This window comes from Protopterus annectens, chromosome 3.part1, assembly GCF_019279795.1.
Source record: "Protopterus annectens isolate FY-2018-M chromosome 3.part1, PAN1.0, whole genome shotgun sequence".
Classification (NCBI taxonomy): domain Eukaryota; kingdom Metazoa; phylum Chordata; order Ceratodontiformes; family Protopteridae; genus Protopterus; species Protopterus annectens.
Window position 1 is genome coordinate 1,335,214,503 of NC_056732.1, and position 17,500 is coordinate 1,335,232,002.

At 56.0% G+C, this 17,500-nt stretch overlaps 1 protein-coding gene across 2 annotated transcripts in view; it reads right to left on the reverse strand.

Moving 5' to 3' along the window:
- SGK3 (serum/glucocorticoid regulated kinase family member 3) overlaps positions 1-17,500 on the reverse strand; it is a 3,149,190-nt gene that overhangs the window by 920,436 nt on the left and 2,211,254 nt on the right. The window lies entirely within an intron of this gene.

A 17,500-nucleotide genomic window follows, 5' to 3' on the forward strand; every position in this document is an offset into this window, starting at 1 on the left:
GTCCGGATGTGACCCGGCAACGGGGCCAACCTCGCAGGAGGAGGTACCTGGTCATACCACTCACTTCACATCCCCCAGCACCTCTGTCCAGATAGCCACAACCCCTTCAGGCATGGAGGGGGCCGAGGATCACGTACCCAGGCTTAAGGGTCGTCCCCGGAGGGGTGACCCATCGGGGGGGGGTGTGTGTTCCCCAGGAGAGGACGTAGGGCCATCCGGGGAAGCCGGCTCAGGGTGTCCCATCCTCCCGGCCCCTGGGGGTGTGGAGATATGGCCGCCGTGGTGTCTCACACCTGGGGCCGGCCGAGGGAGTCGGTTGACAGTGCAGGCAGGCCAAGGGCCTCCCAGGGAAGCCAGGTCTTTGATCCATCCTCCTGGCTCCCAGGGGGGGTGCGGAGATATGGCCGCTGTGGCACTTCGAACCCGGGGCCGGCCAGAGGACTTGGCAGATGGTGGGGCAGGCCAAGGGCCTCCCCTGGAAGCCAGGTCTTCAATCCCATCCTCCCAGCCCCCAAGGGTGTGGACATACAGCTGCTGTGGCATCACGCACCTAGGGCCAGACAGGACAGTTGGCGGATGGCACAGGCAGGCTGGGAGCATCCCCAGGATGCCAGGTCCTTGATCTCATCCTCCAGGCCATCAGGGGTGTGGAGATATGGCCGCCAAGGCGTCTCACACCCAGGGCCGGCTGGGGGAGTCGGTGGACCACATGGGCGGGCCAAGTGCCTCCCCTGGAACCAGGTCTGTGATCCCATCCTCTCGGCCCTCAAGCATGAGGAGATATGGTCCCCATGGCGTCTCACACCCAGCGCCGTCCGCTGGCAGCAGTTCAGCCTCAGGTCCTCCACTCGGCACTGTGATGATGAGGCCCTGCGAATGGCAGTGTGCAGAGGGAGAGGAGCCATGGGCCGGGAGACTTGGAGCTGAGCACGTTCGTAGACGCCTTGCACGGCAGGAGAGAGACAGATGTAAGTGGCAAAACCTTCAGAGATGCCGGGACACTGGGCCACCTTCCGTGCGAGTTTGAAAGCCCTATGTGGAGGGAAAAGTACAGAACCAGTGTCACAGAAGTCCAGATGAGTTACCATCTGAGGCCTTGTGGCCCAGCAGAGTTCCACGAGGCCAGGAAGGATCAGAGGGAGGTCCCCCTGAGATGCTCAGAGAGCACAGTTGACACAGAATGATTTGGCAACCTCCAGGAGATATCTAACCTGGGAAAAAAGCTCTCCCGCCTAGGTAAAAGTGGAAGCCCAGAGGGGTCCCTCCCCATGGAAGTCTGGAAGTGAGAGAGAGGCAGAAATTGGCCGGGCTGGGAGAGCTCCTGCCTGGGTGAGGGGGGTCTGGACCAAAACCCCCTCTGGGACGGAAGTCCAGAAGGGTGAGCAGCAGAAAGCTGCCGGGGACAGTGTGCTCCACCTGGGTGAGAGAGTCCAGCCCATCCCCCCTCCAGGTGGAAGTCCTTAAGGAAGCCACCGGCAGAAGGCTGCAGGGCCAGGAGAGCTCCTGCCTAGGTGAGAGTGTGCAGGCAGAGCCTCCTGTAATGGAAGCCCTCAAGGGAGTGACCAGCGGGAGTCTGTGGAACCCTGAGAGCTCCTGCTGGGCTGGGAGAAGGCATCCGACCTCGCCTGGCACATGACGGCATCTCCAAAATATCGCAAAGTCCCCAGAACCCCTCTGGATGGGAAAGCAGGGGGGACATGGAAGTTCCGATGAGGGCGGGCCTGCCCCTCGGCAGCCGAGGGGAGTTCCGTGGGGCCAGCCAGGACCAGAGGGATGTCCCCCTGAGGGGCTCTGAGGGCACAGGGACATGGCCTGGCCAGGCAGTCTCCAGGAGATCTGGAGGAGATGGAGACCATGGTGCTCTGGATCGGAAAGGAGCATGGGCTTGGAAGTCCTGATGGGGGTGTGCCTGCCCCTCGGCAGCCGAAGGGAGTTCCATGGGGTGGGCCAGGACTGGAGGGAGATCCCGTGAGAGGCTCTGAGGGCACAGGGATAAAGCCTGGCCAGGCAGCCTCCAGGAAAGGAGTGTGGGCTCGGAAGTCCCAATGAGGGTGGGTCTGCCCCCTCGGCAGCTGAGGGGAGTTCTGTGGGGCCAGCTGGAACCAGAGGAAGGTCCCCTGAGAGGCTCTGAGGGCAGGGGACAGGCAGCCTCCAGAAGATCTGAGGGAGACAGGACCGTGGTGCTCTGGACCTGAAAGGAGAGTGGGCTTGGAAGTCCCAATGAGTGTGTGCCTGCCCTTCGGCTGTCGAAGGGAGTTCTGCAGGACAGGCTGGGACCAGAGGGAGGTCCCCCTGAGAGGTTCTGAGGGAATGGGGACATGGCCCGGCCAAGCAGCCTCCAGGAGATCTGGGGGAGATGGGGACTGTGATGCTCTGGACCAGAAAGGAGCGTAGGCTTGGAAGTCCTGATGAGGCTGGGCCTGCCACTCGGTGGCTGAGGGGAGTTCTGCGGGGCTGGCTGGGACTGGAAGGAGGTCCCCTGAGAGGGTCTGAGGGCACAGGGATATGGCCGACCAGGTAGCCTCCAGGAGATTTGGAGGAGATGTGGACCGTGGTGCTCTGGACTGGAAAGGAGCGTGGGCTCGGAAGTCCTGATGAGGCCAAGCCTGCCCCTCGGTGGCCGAGCGGAGTTCCGTGGGGCCAGACAGGACCAGAGAGAGGTCCCCCTGAGGGGCGTCGAGTGCACAGGGACACAGAATGATTTGGCAGCCTTCAGGAGATATCTAACCTGGGAAAATAGCCCTCCCACCCTGGTGGAAGTGGAAGCCCAGAGGGGGTCCCTCCCCATGGAAGTCTGGAAAGGAGAGAAGGGCAGAAATCAGATGGACTGGGAGAGCTCCCACCTGGGTGAGGGGGCTCCAGACCACAGCCCCCCCTCTATGTGGAAGTCCTTAAGGGAGCCGCCGGTGAAAGGCCGTGGGGCCGGGAGAGCTCCTGCCTAGGTGAGAGGGGTCAGGGGGAGCCCCTCCAATGACAGAAGTCTTCGAGGGATTGACCAGTGGGAGTCCTCTGTACATGGTGAGCTCCTGCCAGGCATGAGGTAGATGTCCGACCTCACCCACCACTCAATGGCATCCCCGAAATATTGCAAAGTCCCCAGAACCCCTCTGGACAGGAAAGCAGGGAGACACAGAAGTCCTGATGGAAGTGTGCCTGCCCCTCAACAGCCGAGGGGAGTTCTGCTGGGCCAGCCAGGACTGGAGGGAGGCCCCCTGAGAGGCTTTGAAGGCACAGGGACACAGCCTGGTCAGGCAGCCTCCAGGAGGTCTGGGGGGACAGGGACCATGGTGCTCTGGACCGGAAAGGAGCAAGAAGCAGAAGTGAATGAGGTGTGTCTTCCCCTTGGCAGCCAAGGGTAGTTCTGCGGGACTGGCCGGGACCAGAAGGAGGTCCCCTGACAGGCTCTAAGGGCAGGGGAAATGGCCCAGCCAGGCAGCCTCCAGGAGATCTGAGGGAGACAGGACCATGGTGCTTTGGACCGGAAAGGAGCATGGGCTCGGAAGTCCCAATGAGGGTGTGCCTGCCCCTTGGCGGCTGAGGGGAGTTCTGCAGGGTAGGCCGGGACTGGATGGAGGTCCCCCTGTGAGGCTCCGAGGGCACAGAGACACAGCCTGGCCAGGCAGCCTCCAGGAGATATGTAACCCAGGGAAACAGCCCTCCAGCCTGGGTGGAATCGGAAGCCCAGAGGGTGTCCCTCCCCATGGAAGTCTGGAAGGGAGAGGGGGCGGACATCTGTCGGGCTGGTAGAGCTCCTGCCTGGGTGAGGGGGGCCCGGAACACAGCCCTCTCCAGGACGGAAGTCCGAAAGGGCGAGAGAGGTGGGAAGCGGCCGGGGAGGGAGCGCTCCTGCCCATATGAGAAGGTCTGGACCAGCACCTCTCCACATGGAAATGCTTAAGGGAGCCACCAGCAGAGGGCCGCGGGGCCAGGAGAGCTTCTGCTTGAGTAAGTGGGGGCAAGTGGTGACCCTCTGTGACAGAAGTCCTCAGGGGAGTGACTGGCAAGAATCTGTGAGACCTGGAGAGCTCCCGCCGGGCAGCGGGAAGGTGTCTGACCTGGCCCGGTACCTAAAGGCATCCCCGAAATATCCCAAAGTCCCCAGAACCCTTCTAGACGGGAAAGCTGTGGGATGCAGAAGCCCTCATGAGAGTGGTTCTGGCCCTCCACGGCCGAGGGGAATTCCGCTGGGTTGGTCACACACGGCAGGTTCATCCCCCCTGCTCGTCCTCCGAGCACGCACGATCTGGCACAATTAGGCAGCCTCCAGGAGTTAAGGGATGATGGAGTATCCAGTGGGGAGTGCGAGTCCAGGTCCCAGCCCCAGGGAGAACGTTTCCCGGAGGGCGCCCTTGCTGTGGGGGCCGAGATGCCTCTCCCCATACGCCGATCGATCGGGCCGACCACCTCCCACTGGCGTAGCGTGTCTCTGGGGGTCACAGCCGGTGGGTCGAGCTTCTCCTTCCTAGGAGCAAGATGCAGATGGGGGTACGGAGTGTTCTGCGCCCCAAAGTGATGAAGTCAAGGCAAGACAGATGAGCCTGTGCTGAGGTAAAGGGGTCCTGTCATGCACCAGGCTGCCCCACTCCGAGTTCGTGGTCGACAGTCCATGACCAGCACCTGGGGTGCCCCCTCAATGGGGAGAGGGACCCCCTCTCATCAGCGGAGGTGCAGACTCCGGCCCCTTCTCTCCGCCCACCGGCCGAGGTGCTCCTGTCTGATTGATCCTGCCAGTAGCATATGCTTGTCTCAAAGATTAAGCAATGCAAGTGCACACAGACACTACAGTGAAACTGTGAATGGTTCATTAAATCAGTTATGGTTCCTTTGATCACTCCACCGTTACTTGGATAACTGTGGTAATTCTAGAGCTAATACATGCTGATGAGATGATCTCCGGGGATGCGTGCATTCATCAGACCAAAACCAATCTGGGTCTCAGCCCGGCAGCTTTGGTGACTCTAGATAAACTCGGGCAGATCAAGTGCCCTCCTGGCGGCGACGTGACATTTGAATGTCTGCCCTATCAACTTTTGATGGTACTATCTGTGCCTACCATGGTGACTATGGGTGACGGGGAATCAGTGTTCTATTCCAGAGAGGGAGCCTGAGAAATGGCTACCACATCCAAGGAAGGCAGCAGGTGCACAAATTACCCACTCCTGACTCAGGGAGGTAGTGACGAAAAATAACAATACAGGACTCTTTTGAGGCCCTGTAATTGGAATGAGTACACTTTAAATCCTTTAACAAGAATCTATTGGAGGGCATGTCTGGTGCCAACAGCCACAGTAATTCCAGCTCCAATAGCGTATATTAAAGTTGCTGCAGTTAAAAAGCTCATAGTTGGATCTTGGGATCAGGTTGGCGGTCTGCTGTGAGGTGAGCTACCGCCTATCCCAGTCCCTGCCTCTCTGCACTCCATCTATGCTCTTAACTATGTGTCCTGAGGGTCCAAAGTATTTACTTTGAAAAAATTAGTGTGTTCAAAGCAGGCCAGTTGCCTGAATACTTCAGCTAGGAATAATGGAATAGGACTCCGGTTATATTTTGTTGGTTTTCGAAACTGGGCCATAATTAAGAGGGACAACCGGGAGCATTTGCATTGTGCCGCTAGAGGTGAAATTCTTGGACTGGCACAAGACGAACAAAAGTGAAAGCATTTACCAAGAATGTTTTTATTAATCAAGAATGAAAGTTGGAAGTTTGAAGACGATCAGATACCGTCATAGTTCCGACCATAAACAATGCCGACTAGCAATCTGGTGGCATTATTCCCATGACCTGCCAGGGAGCTTCCAGGAAACCAAAGTCTTTGGGTTCCAGGGGGAGTATGGTTGCAAAGCTGAAACTTAAAGGAATTGATGGAAGGGCACCACCAGGAGTGAAGCCTGCAGCTTAATTTGACTCCACACAGGAAACCTCACCCAGCCCAGATAAGGAAAGGATTGACAGATTGATAGCTCTTTCTTGATTCTGTGGGTGGTGGTGCATGGCCGTTCTCAGTTGGTGGAGCAATTTGTCTGGTTAATTCCGATAACAAATGAGACTCCGCCATGCTAACTAGTTATGCGGCCCTGTGTGATAGTCTCCAGCTTCTTAGAGGGACAAGTGGCTTTCAGCCACACGAGATTGAGCAATAACAGGTCTGTGATGCCCTTATATTTCCGGGGCTGCATGCGTGCTACATTGAATGGATCAGCGTGTGTCTACCGTTTGCCGACAGGTCCGGGTAATCCACTGAACCCCATTCATGATAGGGACCGGAGATTGCAATTATTCCCCACGAACGAGGAATTCCCAGTATGTGTGGATCATAAGCTCATATTGATTAAGTCCCTGCCCTTTGTACACACCGCCCATCACTACTACCGATTGGATGGTTTAGTGAGGTCCTCGGATTGGCTCCTCTGGAATCAGTCATGGCCCTGGCAGTGCACCAAGAAAACAATCAAATTTGACTATCTAGAGGAAGTAAAAGTTGTAACAAGGTTTTCATAGTGAACCTGCGGAAGAATCATTAATGCCAAAGGTCCTGGGACGGCGCCATCCCCGGGTACCAGGGCTTCTCCTAACTCCACCTCCTCGACCCTCCACATCTCTCTCTGCACTGTCTCCAACTCCCATGTCTTCACGTGACCCAGTGGATGCCAGCGGGTCTGAGCCTGCGGCTCCCAGTGGGAGGGAGGGAGCGAGAGCAAGGGGTGTCGTCCACCCCCTTACCTCCCAGCAGCAGGAGGGAGGGGGTCCATCTGCATGTGAGAGGCACAGGCGCTCCTCTGCTGCCATGAGGGGATGGTGGAGGGCGCGCCTGGTGGTGCTGTCCACCATGTGCCCCAGAGGTGCTGGCTCCCCGTGCGGTAGGGGGAAGGAGAGGGTGCCGTCCTGGCAGGGGTGTGGAGGCCTCCCCTATGGTGGTGTGGATCCACCCCCGGGGGTGGCATACCAGAGTCCTTTCCCCTCGATGTCGGTCATAGATACCCTGTGGAGGATGCCCCGCTCCACGCTCCGATCATCAACACTTCGAACTCTCTTTGCAGCCCTGGGTTACTCCCGGGGCTACACCCATCTGAGAGTTGGTGTGCCTTCCATTGCCCCAGGGTGCATCTAGCCCCTGTTGAGGATACAGCCAGGGAGTCGAGGGAGCCCGTTGTGGGTCCCCCATCTCCCCAGGGAGATACGCGGATGGAGGAGATGAGTCCCCACCGCCGAAGAGAGAGTTCAAGAGGGTGTGAAACCATTCAGAGGTAAATGGGTGGGGTCCATGCGGTCTGCCTGGAGGATTCAACCCGGCGGCCGTGCCAGCTGCCCGGGTGAGGTGGATCCCCATCCCCATCTGGGGGGAGGGGGACCATCCTCGGGCACGCCAGCCACCGTCGGGTACAATTCCTCCACTGCGGTGCGCCGCAACTGGTGGTGGGTTGGTCAGGAAGGCTGCATGGAAGGTGGCTCTCCTCCCTGAAGGGGAGTGTTACAGCCCACAGCATCAGCCCTCACCGTGCCCCAGGGTAATGTGAGATGACTGCCGCCGCACCCTTCCTCGCTCTCGTGGTGGGGGCCAGGGGCCCCCCAGCTCCCAGGGGACTGTCGACTGGGCCAGATTGCCCTCAGTACAGCCTGACCACATCCCACCACCAGGCCGGTGGGCTCACTTTGGGTGCCTGGGGTCCACAGCGATGTCAGCAACCCACCCATCCCATCTTGAAACACGGACCAAGGAGTCTAATAGGTGCTCGAGTCAGAGGGTGGGCAGGAGACCCCACGCTGCAATAAAAGGGAGGGCTGGCACTCACCGACTGAGGCGGGATCCCCCTGCCCCACTCGGGGGATGCACCGCCATCCCATCTCACCCGTCCCGTCAGGGAGGTGGAGTGTGAGCGCACCTGGTGGGACCTGAAAGATGGTGAACTATGCCTGGGCAGGGCAAAGCTAGAGGAAACTCTGGTGGTGGTCCATAGTGGTCCTGACATGCAATTCGGTCATCCGACCTGGGTATAGGGGTGAAAGACTAATCGAAACATCTAGTAGCTGGTTCCCTCCAAAGTTTCCCTCAGGATAGCTGGCACTCAGCGGACACAGTTTTATCTGGTAAAGCGAATGATTAGAAGTCTTGGGGCTGAAATTATCTCAACCTATTCTCAAACTTTAAATGGGTAAGAAGCCCGACTATCTGGCTTGAAGCCAGGCATGGAATGCGAAAGCCCAGTGGGCCACTTTTGGTAAGCAGAACTGGCGCTGTGGGATGAACTGAATGCCGGGTTAAGGCACCCGATGCTAATGCTCATCAGACACCAGAAAAGGTGTTGGTTGATACAGACAGCAGGACGGTGGCCATGGAAGTCGGAATCTGCTAAAGAGTGTGTAACAACTCACCTGCCTGACTCAACTAGCCCTGAAAATGGATGACACTGGTAAGTCAGCCCATACCCGGCCATTGCCAGCACTGGGAGCTGAGGGGGCTATGCCGCGATGAGTATGATGGCCGCCACAATGGCACTGAAGCCCAGGGTGAGGGCTCAGGTGGAGATGCCGCAGGTGCAGATCTTGGTGCTGTAGCAAATATTCAAATGAGAGCTTTGAAGGCCGAAGTGGAGAAGGGCTCCATGTGAACAACAGTTGAACATGGGTCAGTCAGTCCTGAGAGATAGGTGAGCACCGTTCTGAAGGGATGGGGGATGACCTCCGTCACCCTCGGCGATCGAAAGGGAGCTGGGTTCAGTTCCCAGAATCCAGAGCAGCGGAGATGGGTGCCTCGCAGCATCCAGTGCAGTGACTCAAATGATCCCAGAGAAGCCGGTGGGGGCCCCTGGGAGAGTTCTCTTTTCTTTGTAAAGGGCAGGGTGGCCTGGAATGGGTTCACCCCGAGAGAGAGAACCGCGGTTCTGGTGGCATCCGATAAGCTCTCTCCAGCCCTTGAAAATCCAGGGGAGAGGGTGTAAGTCTTGCACTGGGCCGTACCCATATCCGCAGCAGGTCTCCAAGGTGAACAGCCTCTGGCATGTTAGAACAATGTAGGTAAGAGAAGTTGGAAAGCCAGATCCGTAACTTCGAGATAAGGATTGGCTCTAACGGCTGCATCAGTCAGGCTTGGGTGTGAATCAGGGCTGTGCATGCACCGCAGCTGGATGAGGCATCACCCCCTTGCCACAATCCCCCATCTGGGGGGGCCAGGGGGGGTCAGCGGCGACTCTAGACATGCGCGGGGCCCTTCCTGTGGATCGCTCTGGCTGTGGCGAGCACCAGTCCCAACCAACGTCCCGCATTGTCCGGCAGCTAACAGCTGACTTAGAACTGGTGCAGACCAGGGGAATCCGACTATTTAATTAAAACAAAGCATCGCGAAGGCCCGAAACGGGTGTTGATGCGATGTGATTTCTGCCCAGTGCTCTGACTGTCAAAGTGAAGAAATTCAGTGAAGCATGGGTAAATGGTGGGAGTGCACCGTCCCCGGGAGAGGGCGTAGGGCCAATGGGGAAGCCGGCTCATGGTATCCCATCCTCTCGGCCCCCGGAGGTGCGTAGATACAGCCACCGTGGTGTCTCGCACCCGGGGCCAGCTGAGAGAGTCGGCTGACAGCGCAGATGGGCAGAGGGCCTCCCTGGGAAGCCAGATCCTCAATCCTGTCTTCCTGGCCCCCAGAAGTGTGGAGATATGGCCACTGTGGCATCTCGCACCCAGAGCCAGCCAGGGGACTCAGCGGATGGCAGGGGTCGAGGGCCTCCCCTGGAAGCCAGGTCCTTGATCCCATCCTTCTGGCCCTCAGGAGTGTGGAGATACAACTGCCATGGCATCTTGCACCCAGGCCAACCAGTGGAGTTGGCGGATGGTGCGGGCAGGCTGAGCACCTCCCCCGGAAGCCAGGTCTGCAATCCCATCCTTCTGGACCTCAGGAGTGCAGAAATACGGCCGCCATGGCATCTCACACCTGGGTCATCTGCGGGCAGGGGTTCGGCTTCCGGTCCTCTACCCAGCACCGTGGGGATGAGGCCCTGCAAACGGCAGTGCACAGGGGGCAAGGGGCCATGGGCCAGGAGGCTCGGAGTGGAGCATGTTCGTCGACACCTGGCATGGAGGGGGAGAGAGCCAGATGTGAGTGGAGAAATGCCCAGAGATGCCAGGACCCCAGGCCATCTCCCTTGTGAGTTTGAAAGCCCTACGTGGAGGGCAAAGGGCAGAACCAGCATCACGGAAGTCTGGATGAGGGACCGTCTGAGGCCTTGCATCCCAGCAGAGTTCCATGAGGACATGAAGGATTGGAAGGAGGTCCCCCTGAGAGGCTCAGAGAGCACGGTTTACACAGAATGATTTGGCAGCCTCCAGGTGATATCTAACATGGGAAAAGAGCTCTCCCGTCCAGGTAGAAATGGAAGCCTGGAGGGGTCCCTCCCCATGGAAGTCTGGAAGGGAGAGAGGGGTGAAAATCGGCCAGGCTAGGAGAGCTCCCACCTGGGTGAGAGGGGTCCGGACCACAGCCCCCTCTGGGATGGAAGTCTGGAAAAGGAAGAGAGGTGGAATGCAGCCTGGGAGGGTGCGCCATGCTCAAGTGAGAGAGCCCTGACTGTCCTCCCGAAGTGGAAGTCCTTAAGGAAGCCACCAGCAGAAGGCTGTGGGGCCAGGAGAGCTCCTGCCCGGGTGGGAGTGGGCAGGCAGAGCCCTCCCCATGATGGAAGCCCTCAAAGAAGTGACCGGCAGGAGTCTGCGGGACCCTGAGAGGTCCTGCCGGGCAAGGGGAATGCATCTGACCTCACCCGGCACCCGACGGTGTCCCCAAAATATCACAAAGTCCCTGGAACCCCTCTGCATGGGAAAGCAGGGGGGACATGGAAGTCCCGGTGAGGGCAGGCCTGCCCCTCGGTAGCCAAAGGGAGTTCCATGGGGCCGGCCGGGACCAGAGGGAGGTCCCCCTGAGAGGCTCCGAGGACACGGCCCAGCCAGGCTGCCTCTAAAAGTTCTGGGGGAGAATGGGACCGTGCTGCTCTGGACCAGAAAAGAGCATAGGCTCGGAAGTCCTGATGAGGCTGGGCATTGGCACCAGAACCATAGAGCGAGGGGAGAGGGGTGCCCCTTCACTTTTGCAGCACTTGCAATGTCTCAACCATCCCAGTTGTGCAATTGCATTAGCTTTTGCAGCACTTGCAATGTCCCGAACACACACCTATTTGAATACAGGATGTACTTAGTAGGCGGATTTCTTTACAGACTGCAGGATTTATTTTTTTCGAACTACTGTTCGGGCAGAGTGGTAAGTTAAAGTCCGCTGCTGCATTTACATGTTAGTAAATGTTCTTTCTGAAGTGGGGAGAGAAGTGTGTGTAAGTTAAATTCGTTGCTGCATTTAGGAAGAGAGACTGTGTGTGTATGTGTGAAAATGCCCCCAACAGGATACATCTGGTAGCTAGAGGTATACAGGCTCAAACCCTGCACCTTGGGTGCACATCAAAAGAGCCTAAGGTCTCTAGCCACCATCACTTGTGAATTTATGCCTCACATTTTTGTTTTGTTCTGTTCTTCATTAATTCTCTGGTTTTCAGGAGCAGTAAAACAAAACTTTTTATGCTAATAATTTTCTAAGTTTATAAGATCAGTATTTGAAATGTGTCCCTATTTTGGGGCTGTGTTCCCCCATTATTGCTTTGTTCTGTATTTTTGTGCTAGGAGGTTGAGAGCTATGGTGATAAGTGAGAATTGAATTCACTAAATGATAGCCATTTAAGTTTGTCTTCCTGTCTTTCAGGAAATTGCTGATTTAGCTTAGTGGTATGCTGTTCTGACTGTAATGCCCTGCATTCTGGGTTCAAGACTTGGCAGTGAAATGTACAGTGGTATCACAACATTTTATGCAAGCAGCTTTCCAAAATTATACAAGCAATGTTTAAAATGTGTCCCTGGTGTTTGGCCTTTTGCCTCCCCCAAGTGAAAATAAGTGCAAGAAGCTGTGCAACATGCCCATGGCTTATACTACTATGATTCTGTATTTGTATTTATATATATATATATATATATATATATATATATATATATATATATATATATATATATATATATATATTGTGTGTAGAAGTGGACTGTTATCATGGAAATGTTCTGAATAGGGAAGTTCTGTCATTATTGGTGCATGCATTTTGCATCATTGCCTACTGGAAAATGTTCAAACAATAAATTTAAAATGCACTCTAACTTAAATCTAACAAGTGTGCTGTATTATACAAGGAATATAATTTAATAAAGTCAGGAAGGTGTATCAAATAGCGCATGTATGTTTCTTGTTTTGTGCACAAGGGGCCTCTGATTTGGAAACATCCCAAAGGTAATCTTTATCCACCACTGGCCAGATGCATTTTCTTTGGATGTGGTGTGGGTTTTAATGCTGTTTCAATGACTGTAAGTATCAAGGGCAGTGAAGTTTTAATGCCAAGTCTATTTTCATTGTGAGACAGTATTGCTTTGTTTAGCAGATATCTGTTAGTGTTTGTGCATTGTGCTATAAAATGTAAAAAAAAATAAAATCCAGAAATGCAACGGGCAATAGAAAATGTACTCCAGGATTGACCCTCATGCCACTAATGGATAGAGGCAGTTCCTAAATGCTGCATCCCTTATATGGGTCCCCTCAAATTATCTATGGAATGATCACAGCTATTCTCACTAGGGCTAATATACAATTATCAGCCATGGGATAGGTAAGACCAATCAGAAAATGTTAATTTAAGAGTCAAGCACCAAAAGGGAATTGGCTAAGCTTAAAAAGTTCTCCAAGTGAACCTATGTTGTGGTAGTAAATATTTATACAAAATTGCCCTTTTTAGATCACTAAGTACCCCTCTCACCCTCTGATCCCCCAGTCTTCAACAGCTTCCAGTGCCTTTGAGGCTGGGCCTACCCCTCGGCAGCCGGGGAGTTCCAAGGGGCCGGCCAGGACTGGAGGGAGGTCCCCCTGAGGAGCTCCATGGGCATGGAGACACAGAATGATTTGGCAGATTTCAGGAGATATCTAACTTGGGAAAAGAGCCCTCCCACCCAGGTGGAAGTGGAAGCCCGGAGGGGGTCCCTCCCCACGGAATTCTGGAAGGGAGAGAGGGGCAGAAATTGGATGGGCTGGGAGAACTCCCACCTGGGTGAGGGGGGGTCCAGAATACAGCCCCCCTCCATGTAGAAGTCCTTAAGGGAGCCACGAGCGGAAGGCCACAGGGCCAGGATAGCTCCTAACTGGGTGAGAGGGGTCAGGCGAAGCCCCCCATGATGGAAGTCTTCGAGGGATCGACCGGTGGGAGTCCTCCATACCCAGAGAGCTCCTGCCAGGCAGAGAGTAGGCGTCTGACCTCGCCCAGTACCTGACGGCGTCCCCAAAATATCACAAAGTCCCCAGAACCCCTCTGGATGGGAAAGCGGGGTGGACATGGAAGTCCAGATGAGAGAGTACCTGCCACTCGATGACTGAGGGGACTTATGTGGGGCCAGCCAGGCCAGAGGGAGGTCCCCTGAGAGGCTCCGAGGGCACGGGGACATGGCCTGGCCAGGCAGCCTCCAAGACATCTGGGGAAGACGTGGACCATGGTGCTCTGGACTGGAAAGGAGCAGGACACGGAAGTCCCGATGAGGGTGTGCCTGCCCCTCGGTAGCCAAGGTGAGTTCTGCGGGGCTGGTTGGGACTGGAGGGAGGTCCCTCTAAGAGGCTCTGAAGGCATGGGGACATGGCACGGCGAGGCAGCCTCCAGGAGATCTGGAGGAGATGGGGACCATGGTACTCTGAACCAGAAAGGAGCGTGGGCTCAGAGGTCCCGATGGGAGTGTGCCTGCCCCTCAGTGGCCGAGGAGAGTTCTGCGGGGCCATCCAGGACCAGAGGGAGGTCCCCAAGAGGGGCTCTAAGGGCACCGGGACACAGCCCAGCCAAGCAGCCTCCAGGAGATATGTAACCCAGGGAAAGAGCCCTCCCACCTGGGTGGAATTGGAAGCCCGGAGGGGGTCCCTCCCCATAGAAGTCTGGAAGGGAGAGGGAGGCAGACATCAGCCAGGCCAGGAGAGCTCCTGCCTGTGTGAGGGGTCCGGACCACGGCCACCTCCGGGATGGAAGTCTGGAAGGGGGAAAGAGGTGTGAAGCGGCCAGGGAGGGAGCACTCCCACTTGGGTGAGAGGGTCCGGACCACCCTCCAATCCAGGTGGAAGTCCTTAAGGGAGCTGCTGGTGTAGGGCAGTGGGGCCACAAGAGTTCCTGTCTGGGTTAGAGGGGACAGGCGGAGCCCCCTGCGACGGATGTCCTCAGGGGAGTGACCGGTGGGAGTCTGCGGGACCCAGAGAGCTCCTGCCAGGCAATGGGAAGGTGTCTGACCTCGTCCGGTACTTGATGGCATCCCCGTAATATTGCAAAGTCTCCGGAATCCCTCTGGATGGGAAAGCGGTGGGACACAGAAGCCCTCATGAGAGCAGATCTGGCCCTCCATGGCCGTCGGGAGTTCTGCAGGGTTGGTCGCACCCCATGGTTCATCCCCCCGGTCATCTGCTGGGCACATGCGATCCGGCATGATTTTGCAGCCTCCAGGAATTAAGGGACGACAGGGGGTCCCGTGGGGAGTGCGAGTCCAGGTTCCAGCCCCAGGGAGAATGTTTTCTGGTGGGTGCCCTTGCGGTGGGGGCCGAGGCTCCTCTCCCCACTATCCATTGATCAATCGGGCCAACCAACTCCCACTGGCAGAGGACCCCCATGGTGTGTCTCTGTGGGTCATAGTTGACAGGTTGAGCTTCTTCTCCCCAGGAGCGAGGCATGGGTGGGGGGCATGGAGAATTCCGCACCCCTCAGTGGCAAAGTCGAGCCGAGACTGACGAGCCTGGGCTGAGGCGAAGGGGTCCTGTCATGCACCAAGCCACTCCATTCTGGCAGGCACCCCAGAGTGCGGGAGCTTTGGGAGCTCTCTCCCTCACTCTCTGGCTCCAAGTGCAGGTGTGCTCCACGCCGGCCCGCATCCCTCTGGTGTCACAGTCGCCGGTCTACAACCAGCACCCAGGGTGCCCCCCCACAGGGATAGGGACCCCTTCCATCGGCGGAGTTGCAGGCTCTGGCCCCTCCTCTTTGCCCACCCGCCGAGGTGCTTCTATCTTGTTGATCCTGCCAGTAGCATATGCTTGTCTCAAAGATTAAGCCATGCAAGTCTCAGTGCACATAGATGCTACAGTGAAACTGTAAAAGGCTCATTAAATCAGTTATGGTTTCTTTGATCACTCCACCATTACTTGGATAACTGTGGTAGTTCTAGAGCTAATACATGCTGATGAATGCTGACCTCTGGGGATGCATACATTTATTAAATGAAAACCAATCCAGGTCTCAGCCTGGCAGCTTTGGTGACTATAGATAAACTTGGGCCAATCACGTGCCCTCATGGCAGCGATGCAACATTTGAATGTCTGCCCTATCAACCTTCGATGGTACTATCTGTGCCTACCATGGTGACCATGGGTAATGGGGAATCAGGGTTCGATTCTAGAGAGGGAGCCTGAGAAATGGCTACCACATCCAAGGAAGGCAGCAGGCGCACAAATTACCCACTCCCGACTCGGGGATGTAGTGACAAAAAATAACAATACAGAACTCTTTTGAGGCCCTGTAATTGGAATGAGTACACTTTAAATCTGTTAACGAGGATCTATTTGAGGGCAAGTCTGGTGCCAGCAGCTGCGGTAATTCCAGCTCCAATCGCATATATTAAAGTTGCTGCAGTTAAAAAGCTCGTAGTTGGATCTTGAGATCAGGCTGGCAGTCCGCCACAAGGTGAACTACTGTCTGTCCCAGCCCCTGCCTCTCGGCACTCCCTCGATGCTCTTAAATGAGTGCCCTCGGGGTCCAAAGTGTTTACTTTGAAAAAATTAGACTGTACAAAGCAGGTCGGTCGCCTGAATACTTCAGCTAGGAATAATGGAATAGGACTTCGGTTCTATTTTTTTGGTTTTTGGAACTGGGGCCATGATTAAGAGGGACGGCCAGGGGCATTTGTATTGTGGCGCTGGTGGTGAAATTCTTGGACCGGCGCAAGACAAACGACAGTGAAAGCATTTGCTAAGAATGTTTTCATTAATCAAGAATGAAAGTCTGAGGTACGAAAACAATCAGATACCATAGTAGTTCCGACCATAAATGATGCCGACTAGCGATCCAGCAGCGTTATTCCCATGACCCGCCTGGGAGCTTCCGGGGAAACAAAAGTCTTTGGGTTTTGGGGGAAGTAGGGTTGCAGAGTTGAAACTTAAAGGAATTGATGGAAGGGCACCACCAGGAGTGGTGCTTGCAGTTTAATTTGACTCAACATGGGAAACCTCACCTGGCCCAGACACGGAAAGGACTGGCAGATTGATAGCTATTTCTCAATTCTGTGGGTGGTGGTGCATGGCTGTTCTTAGTTGGTGGAGTGATTTGTCTGGTTAATTCCGATAAAGAATGAGACTCGCCATGCTAACTAGTTATGTGGCCATGTGCAATCGTCTCCAACTTCTTAGAGGGACAAGTGGCTTTCAGCCACATGAGATTGAGCAATAACAGGTCTGTGATGCCCTTAGATGTCCAGGGCTGCATGCGTGCTACACTGAATGGATCAATGTGTATCTACCCTTGGCCGACAGGTCTGGGTAATCCACTGAACCCCATTCATGATAGGGATTGGAGATTGCAATTATTTCCCATGAACGAGGAATTCCCAGTAAGTGCGGGTCATAAGCTTGCGTTGATTAAGTCCCTGCACTTTGTACACACCACCTGTCACTGCTACCGATTGGATAGTTTAGTGAGGTCCTCGGATCAGCCCTGCTGGAGTCAGTCATGGCCCCGGCAGTGTGCCGAAGTGACGATCAAACTTGACTATCTAGAGGAAGCAAATGTCATAACAAGGTTTCCGTAGGCGAACCTGCGGAGGGATCTTTAACGCCGAGGGTCCCGGGACGACGCGGTCCCTGGGTACCAGGGCCTCTCCTTGCTCTGCCACCCTGACCCTCCATGTCTCTCTCCGTGTCTCTCTCTGACTCCCATCTCTCCGAGTGCCCCGGTGGAGGCCAGAGGGACTGAGCCCATGGCACCCAGGGAGGTAGCGAGAGCAAGAGGTGGTGTCTGTCCCCCCCTCGCCTCCTGGCAGTGGGAGGAAGGGGGCCGTCTGCTCAGTGGGAGTCATGGGTGCTCCTCTGCTGCCACTACAGAATAGTGGTGAAGGGCACGCCTAACCCGACGATGTGGTCTGACGCGCGCACAGGTGGTGGCTGGCTACCCATGCAATAGGGGGAGGTAGAGGGTGCCATCCCAGCAGGGGGGCAGCGGCCTCCCCTCCAGGTGCACTGGGCCACCCCAGGGGTGGCACACCGGAGTCCTCTCCCTTCATAGTCGGTTGCAATACCTGGGAGGATGCCCCGCTCCACACGGGGTTTTGGTTCAAAGACCCAGAGGGTCGGCAGTGCAGCCACACACCGGTCACCACGGGACTTCCTGCTGTTCTGCAGCACGGGGCCAATAACCCCGGTCCACGTGCC